The following is a 15,143-nucleotide window of genomic DNA, read 5'->3' as shown; positions in this document are numbered from 1 at the left end:
GACAGGATGAACATGGGCAAAACACAGGTGGGGACGGACCTTGGCTTGTACCACCCAGGACACTCCAGAGCCTGCACAATCAGTGGACAGCTACAGACCACATTGGAGCACCACCACCCTGCTTTCCCACAGCTCATCCTCCAAAGAGGGTAGAGGTTGGTGGTCAGCAGCTACAGCCAATCCTTGCAGCTGACTGGCCTGGGTAAATCCCTCCCATTGACCTGATGACAGCAATCAAAGCTCAACTAAAACAGGAGGGTGTACTCAGCCCACATGAAGGGTGCACCTTGAGTACCCACCTTGAGTGATAGTGGAGGCTGTGCCACTGGACCCTACAGGATACCCGCTACATTAGGCCATGCTACCAAGTCTGGGAGTCATAGCAGCTCTACCTAATTATTAGAAACAAACACAAGGAGGCTGCCAGAATGAGGAAACAAACATGGCCCAAATGAAAGAATAGATCAAAACTCCAGAGAAAGAACTAAACCAAGTGGAAATAAGCAATCTATCAGATAGAGTTCAAAACTCTGGTTATCAGGATACTCAGAGAACTTAATGACCTCACCAGCATAAAAAAGATCCAGTCAGGAATAAAGGATACACTGCTTGAAATAAAATAAACAAAAACAAACAAAAAAAACAGCACTGGCTGGTGTGGCTCAGTGGATTGAGTACCAGCTGTGAACTAAAAGGTTGCCAGTTCAATTCCCAGGCAGGGCACATGCCTGGGTTGTGGGCCAGGTCCTAATTTCCTCTCCCTTAGTTCCTCCCTCCCTTCCCCTCTCTCTAAAAGTAAATAAAATCTTTTTTAAAAACAGAAAAAAACAATTTACAGGGAAACAACAGTAAAGTGGATGAAGCTAAGAAATCAATGGTTTGGAACATAAGGAAGTAAAACAGAACTAATCAGAGCAACAAGAAGAAAAAAAATAATTCAATAAATGAAGATAGTATAAGAAACCTCTAGGACAACTTCAAGCAGTCCAACATATGCATCATAAGGGTGCCAGAAGGAAAAGAGAAAGAGTAAGAAATTGGCAACTTACTTGAAAAAATAATGAAAGAAATCTTCCCTAATTTGGTGAAGGAAACAGACATGCAAGTCCAGGAAGCTCTGATAGTCCCAAACTGATGGATGCAGAGAGGCCCACACCAAGACACATCATAATTAAAATGCCACAGGTTAAAGATAAACAGAGAAGCTTAAAAGCAGCAAGAGAAGAGCAGGTGATTGGAGAAACATCAATGTGTGGTTGCCTCTCACTCACTAACTACCAGGGGCCGGACCTGGTCTGCAACCCAGGCATTTGGAATCGAATTCCCTGACTGGGAATTGAACCAGTGATCCTTTGCTTTGCAGGCTGGCACTCAATTCACTGAGCCACACCAGCCAGGGCAATAAATAAAATCTATAAGAAAAAAAAGTACAAATAGGTAGTTACAGAATAACCATGGGAATGTACAGTATAGGAAATGGAGTAGCCAAAGAACCTATGCATGACCCATGGACATGAACAATGGTGTGGGGATTACCTGAGTGAGTGGAGGTACTGGATGGAGTGGGGCAAAGGGGGAGAAACTGGGACACCTGTAATAGCCTAATCAGTAAAATATAATTACAACAAATTCTCATTGTTGAATACAGAAATCTTTACTGGACTACCAGGTAACCAATTTTCTATTTTCTTTATGTGTGAAATCTATTAGCTATCTGAAATGTAACCATGGTTAATAATAGTTACATGTACTTATTTTATTTAGTCTTTAAAAAGCCTAATAAGTGATGGGGGACTCAAGAGTAGGAAAAATTTAGTTTTAGGTAATAGTCAATAAGCTTAATAACTAATGCATGTGAAAAGTTATTATTTCAGAAACTGAGGGTATGAGCCACTGTGACTCCAGCAGACCACAGGCAGTTCCACCCTCATGCCCCAGAGGACTGCATGCAGTCCAGATGGTATCTGAGCCATCATACTTCAGAGTGAGGTGTGTGGAACTCACCACTGAGGACACAGGTAAAGAATCATGGGTCAACAGATGAAAGAATGCTACAGCTATTTATCTGATTAACTTTTTGGCTTGAATTCCAAGCCCCTTACCTACACTTTTCTTCTTCTTATGAAAAGGGACAAAGGAAAATGGAATGTAAGACAGTCTATTAGGGTATATAACCTGCCATCTTTTCAGATCACAAGCCATCTGAATAAAGCACCCTTAAAGATTCAATCTCTGTCTCTGCTTATTGGGCTGGTAGTGACAGGCAGCACAAATGGCAGCTTTTCCAGTTTCATAAGTAGGCATTATGTTTTTATGGCTAAAAAGACTTAGGCTCAAAGGTTAAAAAATGAGCCCAGGTTATATATGTAGTGTGGTGAAGCCAAATGCAGTAACAGTCTATGTGTCTGGAGTGTGTATAACTACATGTTTTACTGATAGTGCCAAGAAGGAACAAACTAGCTATGTGACAAATTAAACATATTACGGAGTAACAATATACTCCCACAGGCTTTCTTACAGTACTGAGCACTTAGTTACTAGTGGTTCCTCAATAAATGTTTGTTGATGAAAAATTTTTAAATGTCCTTGCTGAAATATAACTGCTATTTAGGAATGGTGGACAGAGCACCAAGCTAAGCATAAAACCCAGATACTATCAAGGACTCTTCTATTAACTAACCATGGGGCCTTGGACAAATTGCTTATCTAAGCCTTCATTTTATTTAAAGAGAGAGAGAGAAACATCAGTGTGAGAGAAACATCAGTTGATTTGCCTCTCTCATTTGTTGCCTCTCGTGTGTCCTCTCACCGCAACCCAGGCATGTGCCCTGACGAGGAATTGAATCGCTGACTTGGATGGGCCTGAGACTCTGTTTTAAAAATCAGAATAACAATGCCTGCTGGGCCTGCTCCCCAAATTTGAGACCATATATGAATACATGATTTGTTGAACAAATGAAAGGCTTTACAATCTCAAATTCTAAGTTGAAAGAAGCCCATGAGATAGGGGACAACTCCTTTGCAAAAACGAGTTCAACCTCCTCTACACAGATTTGATTATGATATAAACCTCTCTCAATATCTTACCATAAATCTACAAACTCTGGAATCCTTTAGTGGATTCTACTTCTCTAAACCTTTCTGACTTCTTCATTTGATGTCATCAACCCCACACTGAAACTAATTAGCTTCCTTTCCAAAGGCGTTTTCTGTAGCTGAAGAAAAGAAAGTATGCTGTCCAGAGGTTAGACTCTCGGGGCATTGTATTCAAAGAACACAGGAATCTTATGGCCCTTTTTCTTACCCCAAGCTTTATTAATCGTATTTAAAACTTTCTGTATATTATGATGTTTTGACTCTTTAAAAAGTTGCTGGCTGGGGAGAGACTGACCCTTCCAGGGTAGCCAATTCTTAGAGATTACAAAAGGCCCAGCCTAAAAGCATGTCTTTGAAGCAGACTAACCAATCCAGAGCCATACCTCCTGTCTCTGGCCCATACAACCCAGGAAACAATATTCTTTTGCTTTAATCACTCCAGGGCCAGATGCCAGGCAACTAGGGAACACCCCATATCCAAATCCAAGGAAATTGTTCATAGTAGCCCAGCCTAAACTGTTCACCCTTTTCTGCCTTACCTTTTCTACAGAAGCCTCAGTGCTCTGGCCTAAACACATTGCTTGCTCCTGCCTTTGCTTCCCACCAAAACCTGGTGTTCCAAGCTCGTCCTCGCGTGGTGATTCTTGCCTCTTGTTTCTAGGGAGCTGTGTCATTAAACCTTTCAATGGCATTGACCTTTCTGTGTTGTCACTCAGTCACCTTTATAAATTAAGATCTAGGCACAGAATACAGGCCCAGTTAGGTCTTTTCGAAGCCACAAGCCAAAGTAGCTTAAGGGGAGGTGGAGTCACTAGTATCAAGATTTCTACTTCAGGGTGAGGTTGTCAAGATGTACTCATTTTATGATTCTAATTTCTTTAATTGGCAATCCTTGATCTAAGTTAAAAACAGTGAAGAGTTACTGTGACACACTCACGATGTTTCTTTGTGAAAAGGGAAAATGGGGACCATCCTTTTTGTTTATAATCATTGAACTGCCTGTGTACTTCTTCCTCATTCTTTTTTTTTAAACCTCATTTATTCAGCTTTTGTTCCCTTTGGGTGTTCTTCCATGAGACTAGACTGGCAAGTTATGTATAGACCTTGAAGATAGACTTCCTTCCCTAGCATATGAAATGTACTGAATAGCGTAGTCCACTCAGGCTGCTATTAAAAATACCACCAAATAGGTGACTTAATAACAACAAACATTTGTTTCTTCCAGTTCTCGAGGCTAACAAGTCCAAGCTCAAGACCCCCAGCAGGTAGCTCACCCAAGGTTCACAGACAGCAGCCTTCCCAAGCCCCCAAAAGAAGGGATCTCTCTGGTGTTGCTTTTATAAGAGCACTAACCCCATTCATGAGGACTCTACCCTTAAGGCCTAAGCACCTCCTAAAGGCCGTACTTCCCATTACCTTGACATTGGGCATTAGGATTCAACACAAATTTTGAAGACACATTCAGTCCATAACGCCGAAGGTAGGTAAGTGAGCAAAGTAGGTCATATTTTCTTATGCCCATAGAACACAGAGCTGCTACTACAGGAGATCCCTCCGATCGCCCTTTGTTTTATTCCCTCTCCCTAGAGACACATGGAAGAGGAAAGAGATGGTTCTAATTCTCTTTCTGGCCTTTTCCCTTCCTGTCCTTTTGGAGGTTACTAATGGGAAGGTGGCCTAGAGGTGACACTTTGTTTTCTACAGCTTTTCTTGATAGCTGAGTCTTTTCCACTTATTTAACTAATGGGAAATGTAAACTTGCTGAGGCCAGATGACTTCTCTGTGTTGTTCACGACTGTGCCAGTGCCCGGCACATACCGGGCGCTCAACAAACATGTTAAATGAATGAACCATTGCTTTACCGAGCGCTGCTCTGTGCTGGGTACCACTCCGTGAGCTGAACTTAGGGAAGTGACACTACACTGCGCGTCCCGTAGTTCTAGAGAGCTAAAACCTCCGTCTTCCAGAGGGAGCTGCAGCCAGAGGCCAGTGCAAGGCGCTGGGTGGGGAGCAGGTCTGCACGGTCAATTCGGGCCCCGCGGCGCGGCCCGATCTGCAGCTCCAGCCACACACCCTGGAGCGGCTTGAACGCCAGCTGATTCGTCCCAGGGAACTCGCCCCAGGCATTCCGCTCTCATTCCCAGACGCCTCCTGGTGCTCCGAGTTCGGCAGCACACACCTGTCGACCTCGTCCGCCCAGCTGAGGCTCAGGCCTGCTGGACTCCCGAGAGCGACGAGCCCCACCCCCACCCCATCCCCAGGCCGCAGGCTTAAACAGCCGCGGAGCCGACAACCACAACAAAGCCCTCATAATTCTTTCCAGGGATTTTCCATAATTCTTTCCAGAGTCACTCGGCTCTGCGGCTGATGCGTGAACTTCGGTTCGAAGCCCGGAGAAGTGCGAGCAGCTCAGCAGAGAGAACGGCGGAGCAGCGCCCTGCCCTTCTCCACCCGCGCGCCCTGGCCAACCGTCCTCAGGTCCGCCTGGGTCTGGCAGCGTCAAATCGCGGCTGCGGGACTTCTCCAAGCTTCAGGTTTAGCTGGAGCCAGAGAAACCCGCCGTGTCCAGGAGCCCGTCTCAGGGGGGCAATTTCAGAGTTACCTTGACATTCCTCTCTTCTCTTAACCCTAAGCAGGTACAAGAGACTCAGAGGAAGGACTGTGGCTGCGCGTTGAAGCCTTGGGCGTGGGTGCGGAGGGAAGCAGCAGTAACCGCAGCCAAAGCTGCGAGCAGCGCGATGTGTGCTCTCTGGTCCCGGAGTCAGCCTTGCCAGCCTGCTCCACCGGGCACCCGGCGACCCTACTAACCATCTCTTACTTGGACGAAGAGCTGTGAAGCTCTGTTGCCGCTGCCTGACACCCCCAAACACTGTCGGCCCCGCCACTGCTGTGCGGCGGAGTCGGCGGTGGAGGGAGGAGGGAGGACGAGCAGAGGAAGAGCTAACCTCCCGGAGGAACATCGCGGCGGTGCTCGCCTGGCGCTTGTGTTCTATTTAAAAATAATGTTAGACTTCACCAGCTATTCCAACTGACAATATCAATATTTCACGTACAAAGTTTTCTACTGAGAAGGAAAAGGAGTCCTCCTTCGTGATAAGCGTGTTTTCTCGTTTGAGTTTCATGATAGACATAATTAAATAGCCCACTATGGACATAGGCAACCAGTCACTACCTTTTTACAAAGACAGCCACCAGTTTCTGTATTTTTACTTAGGATACGAAGACTTACCTTGACTACAGGTTTATTTAACTGTAGTTTGTAACTTTTTGGCGAAATAGAATAGATTTACACATTCAAACCTTAAAAAAAAAAAAGAAGTAAAAAATTATCATGGTAACAATCAGCTTTAGCATCTTCCTGGTCTTGACGTTGGTGTTTTCTCCCAAGCATCAAAACCTGGGCCTGACTCCCACATTTGACTCTAGGACCACGCAAGTGAGTTGGACAACTTTTCCCGTGGGTGATCGTACCTTTCTTTACAAGGGTCACCAAGCTGTCCAGATCTTTTGAAACCTATGTAATAGTAACTTTGAAACTATTACATAGTAACTGCTACTATGTAATAGTTGCCTTGCAGTGCTTCCGAAAACGCCGGGAAGTTCACATTTGAAGTGCCTGGGAGGGCCTTAGCGGATGCTTGTCAATCACGAGTAGAGATGCTCCATAATAAGTGCTCATTGCATGTTCGTGGAAACCATGATGATGCGTTAATTAACATAGTAGCGGGCCTCACAGCAAGAAGTCTGTTACTCAGATTTTACAGACAAATGTGAGCTGCTGCTTCTCTTTTATTATAATTTGTCTTTTATCAGTAGAGAGCATTTAAGAAAATTACTTTAAAAGACTTCCTGTCTTGGGAGTGCGACACCAGCTCGGTACAGTCACGGCGGGCCCTGTCCCTCACCCCACCTCCCTGCGCTTTGCCTGGCGAGGCGGAGAGCCAAGGCGGAGAGCTAAGCCGGGTGTGGACAGCAAGAGCGGGGTGGTACAGCGAGGCAGGGGGCGGGTGGGGTGCGGAGAGGAGCCGCTGGGGGCTGCCTTTCCGCGAGCGTGTAGTCCCAGTGCCACCCCAGCGCCAGCCAACTACTTAAGGAGCTAGCAGGGCGTGGGGCGTCGGGGAGACTGCCACGGGGAAGAGAGAAAGGTTGGCGCGGAGATCTCGGGGCCTCCACCTTCTCAGGAAAACAGTCTGAGCCCTGCGAGTCCAACCCCAAGAGCGGAACAGAATGGATCCCGCGCCCCGTGGTATTCAGAGGAGACCACACTCTCCTCTTCCTCGCAGCACGGGCCGTAGGGGAGAAGGCCTGCTCCCGAACTCGGCCGTCCTGCAGAGGAATCTCCGCGGGGCCCAGAGCCGAGAATTGTGCGGTCCTAGTCACCACCGGCTCCTCTCCTGCAGCAGGCGGCTGGCCTCGGCCAGACCCGCAGAGATTCCTGGCGTTCTGCTCTTTGCCTGGGCTTCCCCAGCATCTGCGTTTCTACCGAGCCCAAGGTCGGAGAGTTTTGCCACCGGGCCTGAAGAACCAAATGAGGGACCTGGCGGAAGCTCACACTGCAAATAACTGTCTCACTTCTGTTTTTGTGTAATAGCTCTTTGTGTGGAACTTTCCGGACCTGAGCATCAATGTGATGGAGTGAAGTGAAACCTTTGCCCTGAACAATCATTTCTTGTCTGAGATGACCCATTTAATCATTGGAAAAACCGGCTGATTGCATTGCTTTAGAAAAAGAAATCTTTTGGAAATCTCAGTGCTCATTGTAACACTTAGTATCTCCAGAATGTAGAACTGATTGTTTGAATTTATTTTTTACAAATGTTAAAAATTTACAACAAGCTTTTAAAAGAACAAACAAATGCTGTAATGTTAATTAGTAGCAAGCACAGGAGGAAAAATACCTAAAAATTCATTAAAACAATTAAAACTCCGCATTTTTTATTCTCTCTTTCTTTTCCCTATTTCAATCCCAATTTGCAAGAGAAAGAAGCAAAGCAAATACCCACATCTCACACTTAGATTACAGATATTGTCCAATTCTTCAAACACCCAAAATTTCTTTATTCTTTGATGTGCAGGTATGCCTAGGCTTAAAAAGTTGGGCAGAAAATTTCCTTAGGACAGAACTTTTCCATAGTTGAAGCACTGGTTCTTTGTAATTTATAGATTCAAGCCTGAAATCTATGTAATTGTATTAACCAATATCACCCCGATAACTTTAATAAAGAAAATTTTTAAAAAAGAGTAAATTTTTGCTTGATCTCCTCAGATTGAACAATCCTACAAAGAAAAGGACAAAGGACTGCCTAATGTGTTTTGGGAGGAATATCTGTGTTTTTGGAACCTATGATGCTGAGAGCAAAAGGCTTCCTTTCCTCTTTTAAGTAACATCATTTCCATACAAGTATTTTCTTTAAAAATGAATATTTCAGCTAGCGAGATCTAAATATCCTGAATCTTACATTTATTTGGTAATAAGCACATTTACTAATTAATTTGGTGATTTCTTAATTTTAATTTTCTCCTATGTTTATTATGACATTTGTTACCAAGAATGACAAACTGTTGGTATGGCTTTGAATAAATCACAACCATCCTTAATTCACAAATTCTTTTCAACTTGGAACAGGGAATAATATTCTTCCTGAGATTAAGCAATATTTATTTTTCTTTCTCATATATTATTTTCTCGACTTCCCATTCTAATAACAGGAGGCCTTGCGAATTTGTTCTTTATTATATGGACAATATGAAGAAAGTAGGAATGGTTTCAGTGGTAAACACATACTGAATTTATTTTCCTTCTAAATATGTGGAAAACATTGTCATTATCTTCATACCTAAAATAATCAAAATTAGAATGTTGAGGGTAATGCTATCCAGAATTTAAATAATGTCAATCATTTCAGAAATTGCTTCATTGGCTATTTGGGCAATTTAGCCCTCACTGAATAGCTATGCTTCCTTAAAATGGAATAAAATTCAAGAAAATGAAGTCTTTATCTTTGGTGTCCTCGTTATTAAATAAGCATTTTGTCACTTATCATAGCTCTTTAGCTATTTTAGTTGTTCTCAAGTGAAGTCTTTACATTGTTTTGCCCTTAAATACATAAAAATCATGAGCATTTCTACAGAAAAATATTATTAGAAAGAATAACCTGCCCCAAACTTATGCCTGCTCTTTAATGACTTTACAGTGAATTGGTGTGTATGTGGGGGGGGGGGTTATTCCCATTTTGGGGTATAATTTATTTGTTATAATGAGAAAGGAAGTATCTGTCTTTTGTTGTAACATAAATATTGAGGCCAAATAACTCAAATGGGACGAGAGTAGAGCAATAAACAGGGGAACAGGACTAAGAACCTATAGCTCTCAGATGTTCATCTGTCCCAGTAAGAATCAGGTTAAAATGTCTTATGGGATTTATTTTAATTGAGCAACCTAGAGGCATTCTATTTATTTTATTTGACGTATACCTATATACTTGGATTTTTAAAAATTATCTGAAGGTTGGAACCTGGAGCCTCTAGATGTCCCTCTGGTTCTGAGATACTTGGTTTCCACGGGATGTAATACAAATGGCTTTTCGGAGCTGCCTAGTAACTAGGCTATGGTAGTGTTTCGTAGGGCTATGTAAAAGGATAGGAGTTCAGCCAGGCTTGGAAAGAAAGATAATGGTCGCCCCGAGGAGATGGTCAATTTAAACTAGACTATAAACTATCTTGATTTCAGGCCCCAGAATCAAAACTTTTAATATAAATAGATCCAAAAGCTTGTTTAGATCCTGGCCACCCAATTGACTCGGGCCACAGCGCTTCTTGCAGGAGAGCTGGTGGGCCCTGCTGGTGGTGCAGGTCGGTCAGCCTTCCTGCCTGTAGTAGCAGAGTACAAAGGACAGGGTCAATCCCTCTGACTTCCAAGAGGAGGCAGAAGAGGACCAAGATGAAAAGCAGACATTTTTTCCCCACTTCCTCCCTTTAAACTACATTAGAGGAAGCATGGCGAGGTGGAAAGGGTGGGTTGCACCCTTCATAAGTTTTATGGCTTTTGGCCAAGTGCAGCTAAAAGTTCTATGCCTCAGTATCCTTTTATGAAAGGAAGGGGTTTGGACTAGATTATCATTAAGGTCTTCAGTTTTGTGATTTGGTGAGAGAGGGGGAGGAGTAGTATCAGGGACTGAATTGTTGAGCCTCTCTCTCAATGTACTAGTAGTTTGCAGGGACATGCTATCGACCCTCCTGATTGAACTCTCACTTAACTCAGCAGTTGTCTCTCTCCTTTCTTGCACAATCAATATTTTCCTCTTTCGAGAATCATTACCATCATCATTAGTCTGTTGGTAAATGTCTACCCTCCTTTAAGAAGAACTTGATCCCATTTCCTCCTCAAGTTAACATTCTATTTCTCTGGTTCCCCTTATAGCAAAACTGCAAGTAGCTTATAGTCACTTGTCCCTGCTTCTTCTTTTTCCATTCTTTCTTTCACCCCCATCAATCCAATAGCAACTTCTCCTGGTAAAATCAGTATTGATTGCTATGTTATCCATCTAATGGTTAACTTCTAATGTCTTTATTTTATTTGACTTTTCAGCAGCATTTAACAGAGATCATCATTCTTTTAGTGTTTTCTATAAACTTTGCTTCAAGGACACAACTCCTTTAGTGCTACTTCACTGGTTGTTCCTTCTGTCTTCTCTGCTGATTCCTCCTCACTTGTCTTACTTCTAAAAGTTGAAGTGCCCCAGGTCTCAGTCCTTAGATTTTTTATCTTTGTATGCACTTAGTCCTTTAATAATCTCACCCGTTATCATGACTTTAAATATGTACGCTATAGTGATGACTTCCCAATTTACATCTCTAGACCGAACACTCCTCTCAAATCTAAATGTATACATTTCAACATCCTACTTCACTACTTCTGATAATAATAGCCATCTCACATTTGATATGAACTCGTGTTTTTCTTCAAATTTGCTGCTCCTTCAGTCCTTTCCATCCTTGTAAATAACAAATCCACACTAACAATTTGCTTATGTCAAAAACCTAGGATTTACTTCTGATTGTATTTTTTCTTTTCTTTTCTTTCTTGCTTTTACTTTTATTTATTTACTCCTGGGCCATAAGTTTTTGTTTCTTCAATTTCTTCTGAGCTATGTTTTTCTTCTATGCAATCTCCTCTTCTGGTTTAAGAACAATCTGCTCTTTGCCAGGAGGGATCATCTCAATGTGGCAAAGAGAGTGCATGTATGAGTTAACCTTCCCAGGAGTTCTATAAATTCTATGCCACATCTTGGGAGCTCTGTTCACTTGGGTGTGCTCAATGACTAGAGAACCTACATCCAAAACCTTACATCTAGCATTATTGTCTGCATTTTTAAGCATGTGCACAAAAAGTTTAACACTCTTTGTGGGCTACCAATGCTGTGTCCAGCCCCACTGTTTGGCCTGAGCACACCTACCAACTCCACCATTGTAACAAGGGAAGGCCACACATTGCTTCTGTAAAGTGACATCCTTGGGATACTTGGTGGCTTTTCTAATATGCATACCCTCGAGGGCCTGGGTAGTTTCACGAGTGTTCTTAAAGTGAACACGAAGACTTGAACCTCTTGATTTGCATGAGTTTGTGGGGTTTTCTGTGCCAAATGGATAGCAAATAATTTTCAGATGTCACCTCTGGCAGCTTTAGGAAAGAGTTGATTCCTCTTTTTTATTGACATCCCAGCCCAATTCTTCAGGAAATCTTGGTGGCTCTGCCTTAGAAACATCTCTAGAAATTTGTTTCTTCTTATCACAACTGCCACCCTGGCCCAAGCCACCACCACCTCTTCCCTGATGTTGTTATAGTCTTCTAGTTAGTCTCTGCTTTCACCTTTGTGCCTTCTAGCAGTCAGTGTGATCTTTCTGGAGCAAAATTCCAATTGTGTACATCCCTGTTCAAAACCTTACAAAATTACCAGTATCAGCAGAATAAAACCCACGGTCTTTAACATGACTCAGAGAGCCCTACATCAGTAGGCCTTGTTACTTTTCTCTCTTACCGCACTTCCTACCACTCTTCCCCTTACATACTCTGTTCTAGTCACACTGGCTTTATTGATATACCTGGAATTTACTAGGCACACTTCTACCTTCATAGCCTTCCCCCTTACTTTCTCTGAGTATCAAACATCATCTTTTCAAATAGACCTTTCCTGGCCATCCATATAAAATATCACCTTCCTCCATCAGTCTTTCACCATTTACCTTGCTTTATTCTTTTTCATATCACTTATCTCAGATATTACTTAATTATCTAAAGGCAGAACTGCTTGAAGATTAGTTAATTCAGTGGCTCACAATGACAAGCCTCTGGCCTCCTTAGCATGTTGGTCTCTGCCCTCATGTTTCTTCTCTCACAACTGATCGCTATTATTCTAGGAAACACAACATTCATCCTCATACACATTCAAAGTGATGGGGCCTCTATCCTTTTGGACACCCTTTTCGAGATCAGGATCAGCCTTTCCCATGTATCTCCAGAAGATGTTTCCTTATGTCTTTCTTGGCCAGAATTGTCTCACTTGCCTATTCCTAACCACTCAAAAGCAAGAGGAAGGAAACTGTTATAATTGATGTAAGTGAATCAAGATTAACTTCCTGGGATTTGGAGTGACTTAGCACTCTTCCTGAAACCCTTCACAACTGTTTGGTTTTTTTAAATGAAATTTTAAAAACTTGATAAAGTTTTTCTTAATTTAATTTTAATATCTTATTTATTTATTTTTAGAGAGGGGAAAAAGAGAGAAACATCAAAGTGTGGTTGCCTCTAGCATGCCCCCTACTGGGACCTGGCCCACAACCCAGGCATGTGTCCTGACTGGTAATCAAACCATCTACCCTTTGGTTCACAGGCCTGAACTCAGTCCACTAAGCCACACCAGCCAGGGCTTAATTTATTTTTTATTGTATTTTTTTACAATACCATTTAACCCCTTATACCCCCTTTCCCCTGCAATCACCACACTGTTGTCCATGACCATGAGTCCTTTTTGCTCAGTCCCTCCACCCACTGACCCTCACTTTTTATTTATTTAAAAACATTTTTATACTTATTTTTAGAGAGAGGGGAAGGGAGGGAGAAAGAGAGGAATAGAAACATCAATGTTCAGTTGCCTCTCACATGGTCCCCAAGGACCTGGCCTGCAGGCATGTGCCCTGACGGGGAATAGAACCAGCAACCCTTTGATTTGCAGCCCATGCTCAATTCACTGAGCCACATCAGCCAGGGCTGACCCTTACTTAAAAAAAATCCTCCCCGGATGATATATTTATTGATTTTAGAGAGAGAAGAAGGTGCTGGGGGGCATGGAGAGAGAGAGATCTATATGAGTTAGAAACATCGATAGGTTGCCTACTGTGTGTGCCCAGACCGGGAATTTTACGCGCAACCATTTGGTGTACAGGACCACACTCCAACCCACTGGGCCACCCTGCCAAGGTCCTTCACTGCTTTCATACACAAATAAACAAGATTATGTTAGCAAGGAAGAAGTGGGGACATCTTAATAATGTTTTCTACACTCATGATTAATCAAAACCCCACTTTTGTTGGCCATGTATTTTCTAAAGAAGTGGCCCTCTCACATATTTCTACAGCTGATCATTTGAATCCAGTCAGTCCCCCCATTTCTCTCTCTTGTACTTAACTGTATTTGCTCATAAGAAATGTATTATTTGACACTGAATGCCTAACAACCTTGAAACTTAGTGGCATAGAAAACCAATTTCATACATCATGATCAAATGAGATTTATTCTGGGAATCCAAGGTCGGTATAACATTCACAATCAATAAATGTGATTCACCACATAAGCAAAATGAAGGATAAAAACCACATGAAGCCCTGGCTGGTGTAGCTCAGTGGATTGAGCTCGGGCCTGCTAACCAGAGTATGGCGGTTCGATTCCCAGTCAGGGCACATGCCTGGGTTGCAGGCCAGTTCCCAGCAGGGGACGCATGAGAGGCAACCATACATTGATATTTCTTTCCCACTCTTTCTCCTTCCCTTCCCCTCTGTCGAAAATAAATAAATAAAAATTTTAAAAAACACATGAAAAAGCAGGTAATAAAATCCAGCACCCATTTATGATAAAAATCTCTCAGCAAAGTTGGAATAGGGGGAACATAATAAAGGCCATACATGACAAATCCCCTGCCAGCATCATACTCAACAGGCAAAAACTGCAAGCATTCTTCCTAAGATTGGGAAAAAGACAGGGATGTCTGCTGTCATTTCTTTTATTCAACATGGTACTGGAAGTTCTAGCCATAGCAATCAGACAAGAGGAAGAAATAAAAAGCATCAAAACTGGAAAGGAAGAGGTAAAACTGTCTTCATTTGCAGATGACACAATACTGTACATAGAAAACTTCAAAGGTTCAGCCAAGAAACTACTGGAACTGATCAACAAATTCAGCAAAGTAGCAGGATGTAAAATTAATCTTCAGTAATCAGTTGCATTTTTACATGCTGATAATGAACTAACAGAAAGAGAAATTTAAGAAATCCCATTCACAATTGCTTCAAAAAGAGTAAAATACCTAGGAATAACTCTAACCAAGGATGTGAAAGACCTGTACTCAGAAAATTATAAGAACCTGAAGAAAGACATTGAAGACAATACAAATAAGTGGAAGCACATACTGTGTTCATAGACAAGAAGAATTACATCATTAAAATGTCCACACTACCCAAAGCAATCTATAGATTTAGTGCAATTTCTATCAAGATTCCAATGGCGTATTTCACAGAACTAGAACAAATATTTCAAAAACTTATATGAAATCACAAAAGGTCTCACATAGGAACAGCGATTCTGAGAACAAAATTGGAGGAATCGTGCTACCTAATATCAAACACTGTAAGGCCATAGTAACCAGAAAAGCTTGGTACTGGCATAGATTAATGGAAATAAATGGAGAGCCCAGAAAGAAACTCACACCTTTATAGCCGATTAATATCCAACAGAGGAAGCAAGCACATACAATGGACTAAAGAATTTATTCGA

The 15,143-nt window shown here is 42.3% G+C and overlaps 1 pseudogene; it reads right to left on the bottom strand.

Moving 5' to 3' along the window:
* Positions 1–11,199: 11,199 nt before the first annotated feature.
* LOC119049481 (60S ribosomal protein L17-like) lies at positions 11,200–11,748 on the bottom strand (annotated as a pseudogene).
* Positions 11,749–15,143: the final 3,395 nt, after the last annotated feature.

This window comes from Artibeus jamaicensis, unplaced genomic scaffold, assembly GCF_021234435.1.
Source record: "Artibeus jamaicensis isolate MK-2021 breed Jamaican fruit bat unplaced genomic scaffold, CSHL_Jam_final contig_387, whole genome shotgun sequence".
Taxonomy (NCBI): domain Eukaryota; kingdom Metazoa; phylum Chordata; class Mammalia; order Chiroptera; family Phyllostomidae; genus Artibeus; species Artibeus jamaicensis.
This window is presented reverse-complemented; position numbering and strand designations above follow the sequence as displayed.